This window comes from Phodopus roborovskii, unplaced genomic scaffold (assembly GCF_943737965.1).
Source record: "Phodopus roborovskii unplaced genomic scaffold, PHOROB, whole genome shotgun sequence".
NCBI classification, from domain to species: domain Eukaryota; kingdom Metazoa; phylum Chordata; class Mammalia; order Rodentia; family Cricetidae; genus Phodopus; species Phodopus roborovskii.
Window position 1 is genome coordinate 5,575 of NW_026126713.1, and position 13,223 is coordinate 18,797.

The 13,223-nt window shown below is 37.2% G+C and overlaps 1 pseudogene; it reads left to right on the forward strand.

The window, feature by feature from the left end:
• The first annotated feature begins 350 nt into the window (after positions 1-350).
• Positions 351-4,379, forward strand: LOC127214445 (F-box only protein 33-like; annotated as a pseudogene).
• The last annotated feature ends 8,844 nt before the right edge of the window (positions 4,380-13,223 follow it).

Consider the following 13,223-nt stretch of genomic DNA (forward strand, 5'->3'; position numbering starts at 1 on the left):
TTTTCTGATAAACTTAGGTCTGTGGCTACAAAAGGTTCTTCACACCTTAGTGTTTTGTTTGCTGTTTTAAAAATGTCTCTGTGCTGTTCTTTTACTCTGACTTCTTCTGGGACTCCAGATGTGAGCTCAGCATTTGGCTTTGGTTCCAGTGTTGTCCACAGTCATTAAATTTGAATACAAGCTTTGTATTTAGTCCATGCCCTTTACCATGTTTGCTATTTCTCTGTACTTGCCATCACTCTGAATATGCACAACAGTCTGAATGTGATTTGCCTATGAATTTGATGGTAGAAGCTACTCTAGAATATCTTTTAGACATATTTTAATATGTGCTTATATTAAACATTTAGAAAATCATTTTGACCATTTTCTCCTATAGGAAACTCCAGAGGTTTAATCTGTTTGGAGATAGAAGCAAAGAAGTCTATCCAGCACATACCTCAAGAGGGAAGAACTTGACTTCAAGAAGATTAATCAGTTAAGTCACACAGTAAGCTTTACAAGGGCATGTGTTAATAACAAGTCTAGCTCTTGACTGAAAAGTAGTAAGACACAATCAAGAACAGTGATCTTTAAAAATTATGGAGGTAACGTACAGGCAAGAAGATCTGAATCCACATTTCCTGATCTTGTGTAAATGCTGTAGAAGCATGATGGACTACCTACAATTATAACTTTGGCAGGCCCAAGGTCAGGTATCCCAGAGCAAGCAGGCCCACAGAGGCTAGCCCTGTCAGCAGACTCTGGTTTGATTGAGAGAGCCTGCCTCTCTCTCTCTCTGTCTCTCTCTCTCTCTCACACACACACAGTGTTGGGCTAGAATATATGTCCTAGAAATATCTTAACTGCATTTTAGTTGTGATTATGTGACAATTGATGGCATAAATCTTTTGGGATAAATCATATAGCTTGCTGGGTAAGTATTGCTATGTGAATTGTTAATATTTTATTTTATGCATTTTAAGTGTTTGCCTGCATGGGTATATATGTACCGCATATATGTCTCTTTGCTACAAGTCAGAAGAGGGTTTTGGTTCTCTTGTAAATGTAGTGAGTGAAGGTAGTGTGCTGGTGGGTGGGTGCTGAAAAATGAACCTGGATTCTTCTGCAGAGAAAGCTCTCTTACACAAATCCCATTCCTGCTATTTAAAGGTGTTATTTTTTTCACTTGCTTTTATTATCTTTTCTGCATGTTTAATGTATCTTACTGATTACATTGTAATGTGAGACTAATTGCATTTGTAGATTGGATAGAAATAAAGTAATGGGAAACAATATATCTCAACATTGAATGCTTTGTGTTGCCCATTCCTAAAAGATTAGTGTCAAGTGCTAATGATAACATTGTGTTCTGTTTCCTTGTATAATTTAGCAGCTGTTTGAAAAATACTGAGTAGGAGTAGGAGACTAAAATAGCTGTCTTGTGTGTTTCTGCTGGAAATAGTGACCCCCCCCAACATCCCTGTTGTCTCTAACTCAATTGCCAACACTATGGAGCACCTGATTTTACTGGGCAATGGTATTTCTGGCAACAGCACACTTATTACTGCAGTTGAACTAGAGTGGTGTGTAAATCTGAGTTCACTTGCCCTGGATTTCTGTGATTTTACAGCTGAGATGGCAAGAGTCTTAACTGATAGCAACCATGTGCCTTCACAGCGATCTCCTGGTCCGCAATGTTTCAGTGATGCACAAATGATTACACAACATGCCAAATGATGAGAACTATAAAGCCCTAGCAGGAAAGATCTCCAGCCTTCAGGTCTATCTAATGGCTTTTGATGTGCAAGGAGAAGACATGCTAAAGATTCTGAAACCCAGTATACCACTTGAGAGTGTTCACTTTGACAGCTATGTCACTTGTGTCTCAGGGGCTATTGTTGATCTTATATCCAGGCAGTACAGCAAATTTCTCACCCATTTTTTATTGGTAATTGATGTAAGTGACACGTCTGGTTTTCCAGATCTTAGTGACAGGTGCAATAAAGATCAATTTATTTTATCAGCATGGAGGTGCACAAAGCTCATGGTGTGTGGTTTTATTCACTATAACTTGATACTGGCATCATACCTTAAAGTGTTTCATTCTGGTAAATATATCGCAAGTTTGAAAGTCCTGTCTCAACCCTGAGTGCTCTATCCCTGGGTCCCTGTAATGATTTTACCTGTCATGAGGAAATAATACTAACGTAGCTAAGGAAATAGATATGTAACTACCTACATTGGGTATATTCACTCCAATCAGAAGATCCTGAAATGATTAGGAGGAGGGACACAGAAAGAAGGAAAGTGTGACTTTTATACTTACAACCTCATCTTTTAGATTCTAGTGTTGATGTATTTACTATATTGTTTAAATTATCTATTACTTATACATATGCTTACTTCTTAGCCATTCATCTTAGTATGTGTACTATTCTCTTTTGAATAGAGTTGCTATTCAAATATACTAAGAGAAAATTTTACTTTAATACAAATACATTTTATTTTAATATAAATAATATATGAAAATGTCTTACCTAGGCATGGCATCACAAGTAAATAATCTCAGCTCTTGAGAGGCTGAGGTAGGAAGATTGCCAAGAGTTTGAAAGGGCAGTCTGGTCTACATAAGTGTTCTAGTCCAGCCTGAGATACAGTGTGAGACCATGTTCATAAATTAGTAATAATCAGAGTATAGTGGCACACATCTTAAATCCCAGGACTTCAAAGGAAGAGGAATACAGATCTCTGTGAGTTCAAGGCCATCATGGTCTACAAAGCTAATTCTAGGACCACCAGCGATGCTACACAGAAAAATCCTAACTCAAAAAACAAAAGAACCAACAAATAGGTAACACAACAAGCAAGGACTGTTTTACCTCTATAGTAACTCTTTCATTGTTTTTGAAACTATTTTTCTTAGCCTGCAATTGTGTCCCTTTAGGTTTTACTTTATAATTGGCCATAGAATTATAGGTAATAGACAGAAAAAGATCCATATTAAAATTAGCAAGTGGTTGTTGGGGAAGATGGCTCACGGAATGAAGTGCTTAATGTGCAGGTACAGGACTAGTGTTCATATATCTGGAACCCATCTAACAGCCAGGCAGCTTGGTGGCCACCTCAAGTCCTCTACTCAGGAACAGAGAATAGAATCTCTCCCTGGGTCATGCTGGCTAGCTATTCAAGTTATGGTTCAATGTCAAGATCCTCTCTCAACTAACAAATCAGAGAGCAAACAGGAAAGGCATCCAGTGTCACCTTTAGACCTCTACAAGTTGGCATACACTTGCATGCATGCACATTGTGTAAAATAAAAACAGGGATTGCCAAACAATCCTTTTTAAAGCTTTTTCTTCTTTCAGAGTCTTAGATAGAAATAAAGCTTCATCATCTTCCTCACTTATCCTTTCCCAGAGGTGACCTCTGTTCTGAGGCTGACACATAGTCTTATGTTTCCTATGACTTCTGATAATAAACCATTGCTCTCAAAGTTCCAGATGTCATGACTGTAGACTATGAGAAGCCATAGGAAATATTTTTGCAATGAAGAAAAATTCCTGTTTTGTATATCGGGTTTTTGTTTGTTTGTTTTGGTCCTCAAGACAGGGTTTCTGTGTGTACCCTGGCTATTCTGGAACTCACTCTGTAGATCAGGATGAACTCAAACTCAGATATCTGCCTGCCTCTGACTCCTAAGCACTGGTTCTAAAGGCATGTGCTATCACAGCCCAGATACATACATACATACATACATACATACATACATACATACATATATATATATGGGACTTAAGTGGGAAATAAAATGTGTTCCTTATGATAAATCAAATGTCTTTTTTCTTTGCTGAGTGAAATACCACTTGACAGCTCACAACTCTGTGACATTCTTAAGAGAGTATGAAACACCTAGGTAGTCATGACTTTTTATTCTCAATTTGTTTTAAAGGGAAAGGACTGACGTGGTGAAATACAAATGTGTAGCTTCTTATGAAGCACTTACCGAGGAACAGAGTAAACTTACCAAAGACAGAATAAAACAGAAGAGAAAGACAGATGCCTTCTTCTTATATTTAAGATGATACCATGTGGGCACTCATCCTCATTGCTATTGCTGGTCTTTGTGGCTCTCATCTCAAATGCTTGCAGTCACTGAAGAAAGCATTAATATTTACCAAGGTGAACTAACCGAGGATGATGTGGATTCCCGTGCATAAACTTATTGAGCAGAGCAAGTATCGCTGGGCCTTGGTCAACCTTGGCAAGCAGTCGTGGACCCTGAATCACTCAGTGTCTTCACTAAACCAAATTGTCATTTTTACAGAGAGATACTAAACTTCAATGAAGACATTATGTTTTGTAAAATGTATAATTTCTGTGTCCAGATATGCAAGTAGGGTCTTAGTATTTTTTTTTAAGTATTGTAAACTAAACAATTTGTGCTGTGTTAAATCAGCTTTATAGGATTATATATGTATATTCTATTTCTTGATCAAAGAAAATAGTTAGGTATTGGTTTTACAAGTAGAATGTTACATTGTACAGGGCTTTCTTGGTTGATTAGATTGTTACCAAACCTTAAGGGCAAATAGACAATAATTATCTGAGGTTGCTGCCTAACTTTTTCATTGAGGTACTCTGCTTTTTGGACATTTTTATTCTTTCTTTTTCAAAATGCCGAGCTCAGAAGCCAAATACACACACACACACACACACACACACACACACACACACACACACACTCATAGCATAGCCAGGTGGATTGAATGCAATGCACTGCATCTATGTATTCTGGTAGCATCTCATTGATTTTGGTTTAAAATAGAAGGGAAGGTAGTGTCCCAAATGAGATATCTTTAACAGAAACCTGAGTTTAACTTTTATTAACTATATAATAATTGATACTGCCAATTACCATTCTGAATTTCATATAGTATAAGTTAGATATTGTTTCATCCTTTTTAAATGCATTTATATAAACTGAACCCTCAAATTGCTGGATATTTTAGGCTATATCCGACTTAAGTTTTTTCACCTCTTACATTCAAGTTAGCTTCTTCAGCCCAGATATCAAAACAGTGGAGGAAGAAATGAACTGTATTCCAGGGAATACTTCAAGGCTAAGTGAAAGCACAGAACTGTAGGCAAACAGGCTTGCAAAACAATATTAGTCATAACATCCTTAACAAGTCACAGGATTCTCTCTGTCAGCATGCATGTCAGCTGGCAAAGAATAGATCTGCATGAAAAAGTGCCCACATGCTGGCTGGATCTGGCCGCTTTGGCCAGCTGGATGCTGCTAGATTGTACTATTTAATGTCGAATTTTGACTTGTGGTAGACAGCTGTGCTGTGTGTCAGCATCCTCAGATGAGGGATGGGAAAAAAAAAAAGACAAGGAAAAAACGCATTTGAGTGAAGAGAGAATGGAAGGGAAAGAAAGGAAACACAAAAGCTTGTTCCATGACAGGTGTGAGTTGCTATGGTACATACAATAATGTTAAGGACAGCCTCCAATAATCAAGTAAGTAGCCGACATGGGTGGCTAGCAGTGCTGAGACCTGGCTGCTCCATTGGAAGTTTGGAAACACAATTTATTTATGGAACAACTTTATATATCATAAAATGGTTTTACCATCTTATATTAAATGAACTGTTGACAGGCGTGCACTTTGTCCAGTGAGCACATACTATGTGGATTTTATATGCACATCTGTAGTGTGAATCCACTGGCACAGTGTGTGTAAATTCCAGATGTGGTGAGAGTTTCCCTTGTACAGGTCATCAGATAAAGCAACTCCTGACAGAAACTGTAAGGAAACCAGCAAAATGTTTGACCCAAAGATGGATGTTGTATGGTTTATGTTAAATATATATTCTTTTAATCACTGAAGAAAGCATTAAAAAGTGACCATTGTAATGTATTTTATTGTATATGAAACACAAACTGTCGATGTTTAAATAAAACTCTTTGGCTGCAGAGTTTAGAAAGCTTAAGTTTTTTTTTTTTTTCACTTTGAGAAAATCCAAGCTTACAAACAGACTAAGTCAAGCATGTTCACACACTCCTATAATCCTAGTTCTTAGAGACAACAGGAAGATTGTAAATTGAAGGTCACTGTCTCAGTTACTTCTCTGTTGCAGTGAAAAGCACCATGACTAAGGCATCTTATAAAAGAATGTGGTTAATTGGGCTCACAGTTTCAGATGGTGGAAGAAAAGCAGGACACCAGCAGGAAAATCTGAGAACTCTTTTCTTCATCCACAAGTAGGAGGAAGGAAGAACTGAATATGGCACAGGGCTTTTGAAACCTCACAGTCCTATATCTTAGTAACTGTTCTATTGCTGTGTGAAATGACACCATGACCAAGGTAGCTCCTGTAAGTGGAAACATTTAACTGGGGGCTTGCTTACAGTCTTGGTGGCTTAGACAATTGTCAACATGTGAAAAGAATGGCAGCATGCCAGCAGGGATGGTTCTGAAGAAGTAGCAGAGTTGCTTTTTTTTTTTTTTTTTTTCATTTATTTATTTTATATAACCAAGTTCATTTAAATGAAAACAAACATTTATACACAATATTTGGGAATTTGGGCGTCATTCTTTCCAAACTACTTCCTACTGGTAAGGGGCGCTGTCATGGGTGATTCGAAGAAGATGCAGAAATCCTGGCTGTAGTCTGTAAGTTTTGAATGTAGGATCACCTCATACTCTGTTTCAGGTGGTCTGGCTTGATCAAACCACATTAGTCTGGAAGGAATCCACATCTTTTTATTTTCTGTGGAAACAAAAATAGAAATCCTTTTCCCCAGTAACTTGTCCTTGAACTTAAATTTTGGAGTCAAAGCATTTTTTAATTTAATTTATTATTTTACATATCAATCCCAGTTCCCTCTCCCCCCCTCCCTCCCTCCTTCTCTCCCTTCCTCCCTTCCTCCCTTTTTACCTCCCTCTTCCCTCCCTTTTCTCTCTCTGCCCTCTCACATGCCCTCTAACCATCCTCTGCCTCCATACCCCCACCCCAATTCCATATGTAGGGGAATGCCATCCAGTTGGGGCCATGTAGGTCTGACAGGTCATGTGAAGTAGGGACTAGGGCTTCTCTCCTGCCTCTAGATTAAGGCAGTTATCCCAGTCCAAAAACTGTTGTTTCTATGTGAAATAAAAAATTTTATTTTAAAAATATATTCATGAATCTATATAAGTATTTCATATGATATCAATGCATGAATCTATATTTAAAAAGACAGTGGAAGGACAAAAGCCACATGGCAACATACTCTGAAGTGTTGTAAACATCACTTCCTAACAGATGTTTTCCATTGATTCAACCATTGTCTACTTTACTAAGTATTGTATACTGATTTTATGTTTTGTTTATGAAAGAAGATGAAGCAGAGATGGTTACTCTTATATCCTATAATTACACACTCACATTGCTCAAAAGTAATGCCCAATTCAATTTCATGAGCTTTCACCTGTCCCATTATCACTTCAATTAGTCTAAGTATAAGGGAAACTAAATGTCTTATCATGTCAGGCTCTTGTTTCAGGCTATGAACAAACTATGACAGCAAGAATCTGGGTCCCTAGGATTCACAGAGCAGGAGAACGACATTTAGTATGTGATTACTACAGGCCAGAATTAGCACTTAAATAATGAATTCGATTTCTTGAGTTGCAAATTTTAGGTCAGATATGGAACAATTTTGCATGTTTTTATGCCCAATGAAATTAATAGTATTTTGGGAATCAAAATTGCTAATACAAAGTAAAATACTGCTCCAGGGAGAGAAAGAAGAAAGTGGGTTTAAACAGAGATTTAAGGATGTCAAGTTTACAAAAGTTTCAATATAAAACTTGATTGTAGATAAATACTAGTCATTAGTTCTTTTCAATTTGCTGAATCAAGAAATAAAATGGGAATGAAGAAGTAGATGTACATGTTGTAAAATTCTAATTAACAGAATAGAGGGAAGCAGTGCATTCAGTACAAAGCTTTGCTTTCTGTCTGGAGCAGAAACACCTCCTGGTCACTGAATGTCCCCATTGCCACTAGGGAACCATTCCAGTCATGATCACACTGCTGTGCTAGAGAATGAGTTCTTATGCTGTTCCTTTACACTGAAGCAAAATATAACTGAACAGGTGAAAACCACTGGTTGAATACACCGACAGGAAATTCATTAGTTAGGTCTCACTCTCTATTCCTATCAGTATGCAAGACCAAGAACATGAACACCAGTCTGAAGATACTTGAACTCCCTACCTCAGAAAGAGGTATCTCAAAGTAGTTACATTATGGCAGCTCTCTCAATGCAGCCCATGGAAAACAGTCAATATCTTATATGTTAAGAATAAAATGACAGGCATGGTGGTACACACCCTTAATTCCAGCACTCTAAGGGCAAAATCAGGAATATCTCCAAAGTCAAGGCCAGCCTGGTCATCACAGCAAGTACAAGGGACTACACACACAGACCCTATCTCTAAGAAGCAAGCAAACAAAATTAATCAATGTATAAATAGTTAAACTGAGAAAAGAGGAAATATATAAAAAGCCAGTCAGACTGACAGGAAGGGAATAGGGCTCTTTGCCTACTGTGTGAGCTGAGAACCTCAGCTGTCACCAGAATGTACTGTAGAAAAATAATATTCCAGCTGTCAATTAATCACCATACATTGAGCATCAGAATAGGAATGCCTGTACCTACTTTTGCTCTCTCTCTCTGTCTCTCTCTCTCTGTCTCTCCCATCTCTTTCACCTATCACACACAGCATACACAAGCACACTTGTTTTTGAAGTGTTAAAACTCGTCAGTGAACTAAGTTTAAAAAAAAAACCTGAAGTTCATCATTAGGCAATATTCTGGCTTCTTTAAACCATATGTAAGTTTTTAAAGTCTCTTATTCTTCATTTTTGGTCATTCATATCTAACTGCAAAAAGTAGGGTACATATTTCGTAAGATAACCAAATCACAAAAACTACAAATGCTTTACATCTTTTTATATAATTTATGTCTGCAGATAGATGCATTGTTGTTCACTACTCCCATGTCTGATGAACACATGCATGTCTGGTGTACTTGGAGGCAGAAGTGGCCACTGGATTCCTTAGATCTGGAGTGCTTTAAACCCCAATATGAATACTGAACTCTGGTTTGACGTAGCAGCCAGTCTTAACTACTGAGCCACCATCTCTCCAGCCATAGACATTTCCCCCTTGAACCACTGAATTGTTGGTACAGTAAAAAAGACTACATTATGGAATCATGTTTATGGAAACCTGGCTGGGTTTTTGGTTATTTATTTTGTTTTGTTGTTTTGTATAATCGATGCCAAACAAGATTATTTATTCAATAGAAATTTATTTGATTAAATATACAATATCTCTACATTTGTCTAAAACCATAGCGAACACATTCCAGGTAAAGATACAAAGCATTCCCAGTTTAAGATAGACCAATAATAAAATTACATTTATAAAACTACCATAATTATGAATAGGTAGTCCACCTGAAAAATACTATACAGAATTAAATAAAATGGAAAAAATTACCAATAAGATTCAGAGTTAAATCATCCTTATTTACAAAATGCTATTCTGTTACCATTTGATTTGAGGAGCAATATCATCACATAGGAACAGCAGTTACCTAAACTTCATCTAAAAAGAAAATGGATGCCGAGGAATCGGTCAGGTCTCCTCTGTCTCCAGATGTTCCAGTGCAGGCTGGAGGTTCTGGTGCAGGTTGACTGGAAGTAGGATTCAAGTCAGGAGAGAACTCATTTCTACTTTGAGATGTAAGAGTGGTGGAAGAACTAGAATCTTGGGGGAAGATAAGATGGAAATCCCCTTCATTTGCACACATTTCTCCCTGTTCCAAGAGACAGGAAAAAGACAGTGGGAGTTGAAACCCTGTACTGCACCCTTGTTAAACCACTAGTTCCAGCCCTTATTCTGGTATCCAAACATTCATACCACAATATTTGATCTGCCAAATAAATCTTGACATTACATAATGGACATTTTAGCTACAAAGGACTAATAATAACATCACAAAAAATTTCAAGGGTGTTTGTCACTGGCAGCAATGCAAGATCTCAATACAGTGCAGACTTACTGGAAATAAGCTTTTCAATACATTAAAACTTTGAAACTTAACATTCAGGTCATTGATCTCGACCTGATATCCTATTTGAAGCATTTCCTGTCATGCCAAGGACAACCTTAAATCCCTCCACCACCAAAAAAAAAAAAAAAAAAAAAAAAAAAAGCCTCATGGCATGCTCATAGAAACTTAAGACTAAAGGTGAGGGCACAGAGCAGACAACTAGGACAACTAAGCTAGTTCTTGTCTAGTATTGGAAATATGATTTTCTGTATGGAAACATGTGATTCCAAAGGGGGAAATTATACTGTAAAATCAATAAATTACTTTTATTTTAAAATGTAAGGGTTGGAAAGAATTTCAAAAAATTCAATAAATGACTAAATATGATCTTAGATTTTGATTAGGATCATGTGGGAACCACTACTTAGGAGACATACTTAATACTTTAAAACAATTTAGCCAGTAATCATAAGACAAACATCTAAGTAATTATTTTAAATATTTTTTTTATTTTAAATATTTTAAATATACTCTTATATTACATGAAGTACACATATACTTAACATTAAAAATGCTTGTAACTGAACATTGGTGGCACAGGCCTTTAATCCCAGTATTTGGGAAGCACAAACTAGCTTTCCAGTTAAGGCTCCAAAGCTATAGGGAAACCCAGCCTTGGGGAGAAAAACAAAGCAAAACAAAAACCTGCTTATACATTCAATGATCTTTTAACCTATCATATTACAGTTAAAATTCAAATTCAAATTTGCCTAATATTGATCAAGGTGAAGCTTTTACTTCCTTTGATGCTGGACAGTAACCTGTGAGCCATATAAACCCTGTCCCTCTCAAGTTGGTTCTGGCTAGTGTTTCTCCCTGTAAAAGGAACCTAACTTGATGGAAAGCACAGATAAGCACTGACACAAACACAGACCTTTAAAGAAAGCCTACATGGCATTGGAGGAAACTGCAGGCCTTCAATATCCCTTATTGGGACATACTGTTGAGGATCTGCACAGGTGTTTCCTGGTGGAGGAGTTGGTGGGATCTGTCCTCTAGGATCACCTGGTAAGGCAGGGCCTCCAGGGCCTCTAACCTTGGGAACAAGTGGAGGAATCAAGCCATGGCCAGCTGGTTGGCATTCAGCAGGGACATAGTTGGGCACACTTGCCTTCTGTAACAGAGAAACAATCAGCAGTAAGTAAAGACATTTAATTAACAGCTCCTTTCCTGGGTGTGTGAGGCATAGAAGAAAGCAGTCCATTACATTCTAGTAAGGCTGGGGATAGGCTCAGTATCCCACAAAGGTGCAGGAGCTGCTTATTTGTTATTCTAAGTAGTTTTACTGACTTCACTCTCTCCACACCTCTTCCATATTGTAGTTGAAGTTCTAGCTAAGGCATTAAGACAACAAAAGAAGATCCACGGAATACAAATTAAAAGTAACAAATCAAACTTTCACTATTTGCAGATGATATGACAGGTTACATCAGGGAATACCTACCACTGATAGACACCTTTACCAAAGTGGCAGGATACAAAATTAACTAAACATATAAAAAAATTAATCACTAACCCTACTATATACATATGATAAAGGGGCTGAGAAAGGAATCACAGAAACATCTCTCTCTCCTTTTTTTTTGCATTATCCAAGAAAACATAAAATAGCTTGGGGTAATGTTAACCAAACAAGTGAATAACTTATTTAATAAGAATTTTGAGTCTTTAAAGAAAAAAAATTAAAGAAGATACCAGAAAATGGGAAGATCTCTCATGCTTTTGGATAGGTAGGATTAACATAGTAAAAATAGTAGTCTTTCCAAAAGTAATCAACAGATTCAATGCAATCCCTATCATAAACCCCAGCACAATTCTTCACAACCTTGAAAGAACAATAGTTCTTCCTATGGAAAAACAGTAGACCCAGGGTAGGCTAGACAACGTTGTATAATAAAGGAACTTCTTTCTGGAGGCATCACTTTCCCTTTCTTCAAGCTCTACTGTAGAGCTATAGTCCTGAAAACAGTTTGGAACTGTCACAAAAATGGATAGGAAGACCAATGGAATCAAATTTAAAACACTGATATTAACTCATACATCTACCAATACCTGATTTTTGACAAAGCAGCTAAAGTTATACAATGGAATATAAAAAGCATTTTCAACAAATTGTGCTGGCATAACTGGAGGCTGACCTGTAGAAGACTCCAGATCACCATGCATAATACTTAAGTCTAAATATATCAAAGAAAGACCTCACCATAAATCCAGCCACATTGAACCTCCCAGAAGAGAAAGGGGGAGGTATCCATGAAAAAATTGGTACAGGAGCCTGCTTCCTGAACATAACTCCAGTACCACAGACTCTGAGATCAACAATTAATAAATGAAATCTCTTGAAATTGAAAAGCTTATTTAAGACAAAGAATACAGTCAACAAGACAAAATGGCAGCCCACACAATGGGAAAAGATCTTCAACAACCCCACATCTGACAGAGGGCTGATTTCCACAATGACAAAGAACTCAAGAAGCTAGGTACCAAAACACCAAATATTCTAATTAAAAAGTATGGTACAGAACTAAATAGAGACACCTAAGAATGTGTTCAAAATCCTCAGACACCAGGGAAATGCAAATCAAAAAACTCTGAGATATCATCTTACTCCTGTCAGAATAGCTAAAAACAAAAACACAAATGACAGTTTATGCTGGAGAGGATATGGAGACTGTAGTAAATTCTTCCACTGCTGGTGGGAGTGCAAACTCGTACAGACATTTTGGAAATCAGTATGGTGGTTCCTCAGAAAAATGGGAATCAGTGTACCTCAAGTTTCAGTAATTCCACTCTTAGGCATATACCCAAAATATGCACACTCATATAACAAGGACATCTGTTCAACTATGTTCATTGAAGCATTATTTGCTCAACTGAAGAATGGATGGAGAAAATGTGGTACATTTAAAGAATGAAATACTATTCAGAGGGAATAAACAATGTAATCTGGAAATTTGCTGGCAAATGGAAGGAACTAGTTGGAACCATCCTGAATGAGGTAACCCGGTCACAAAATGACAAACATGGTATGTACTCACTCATATATGGCTTTTGGACAGAGCAAAGG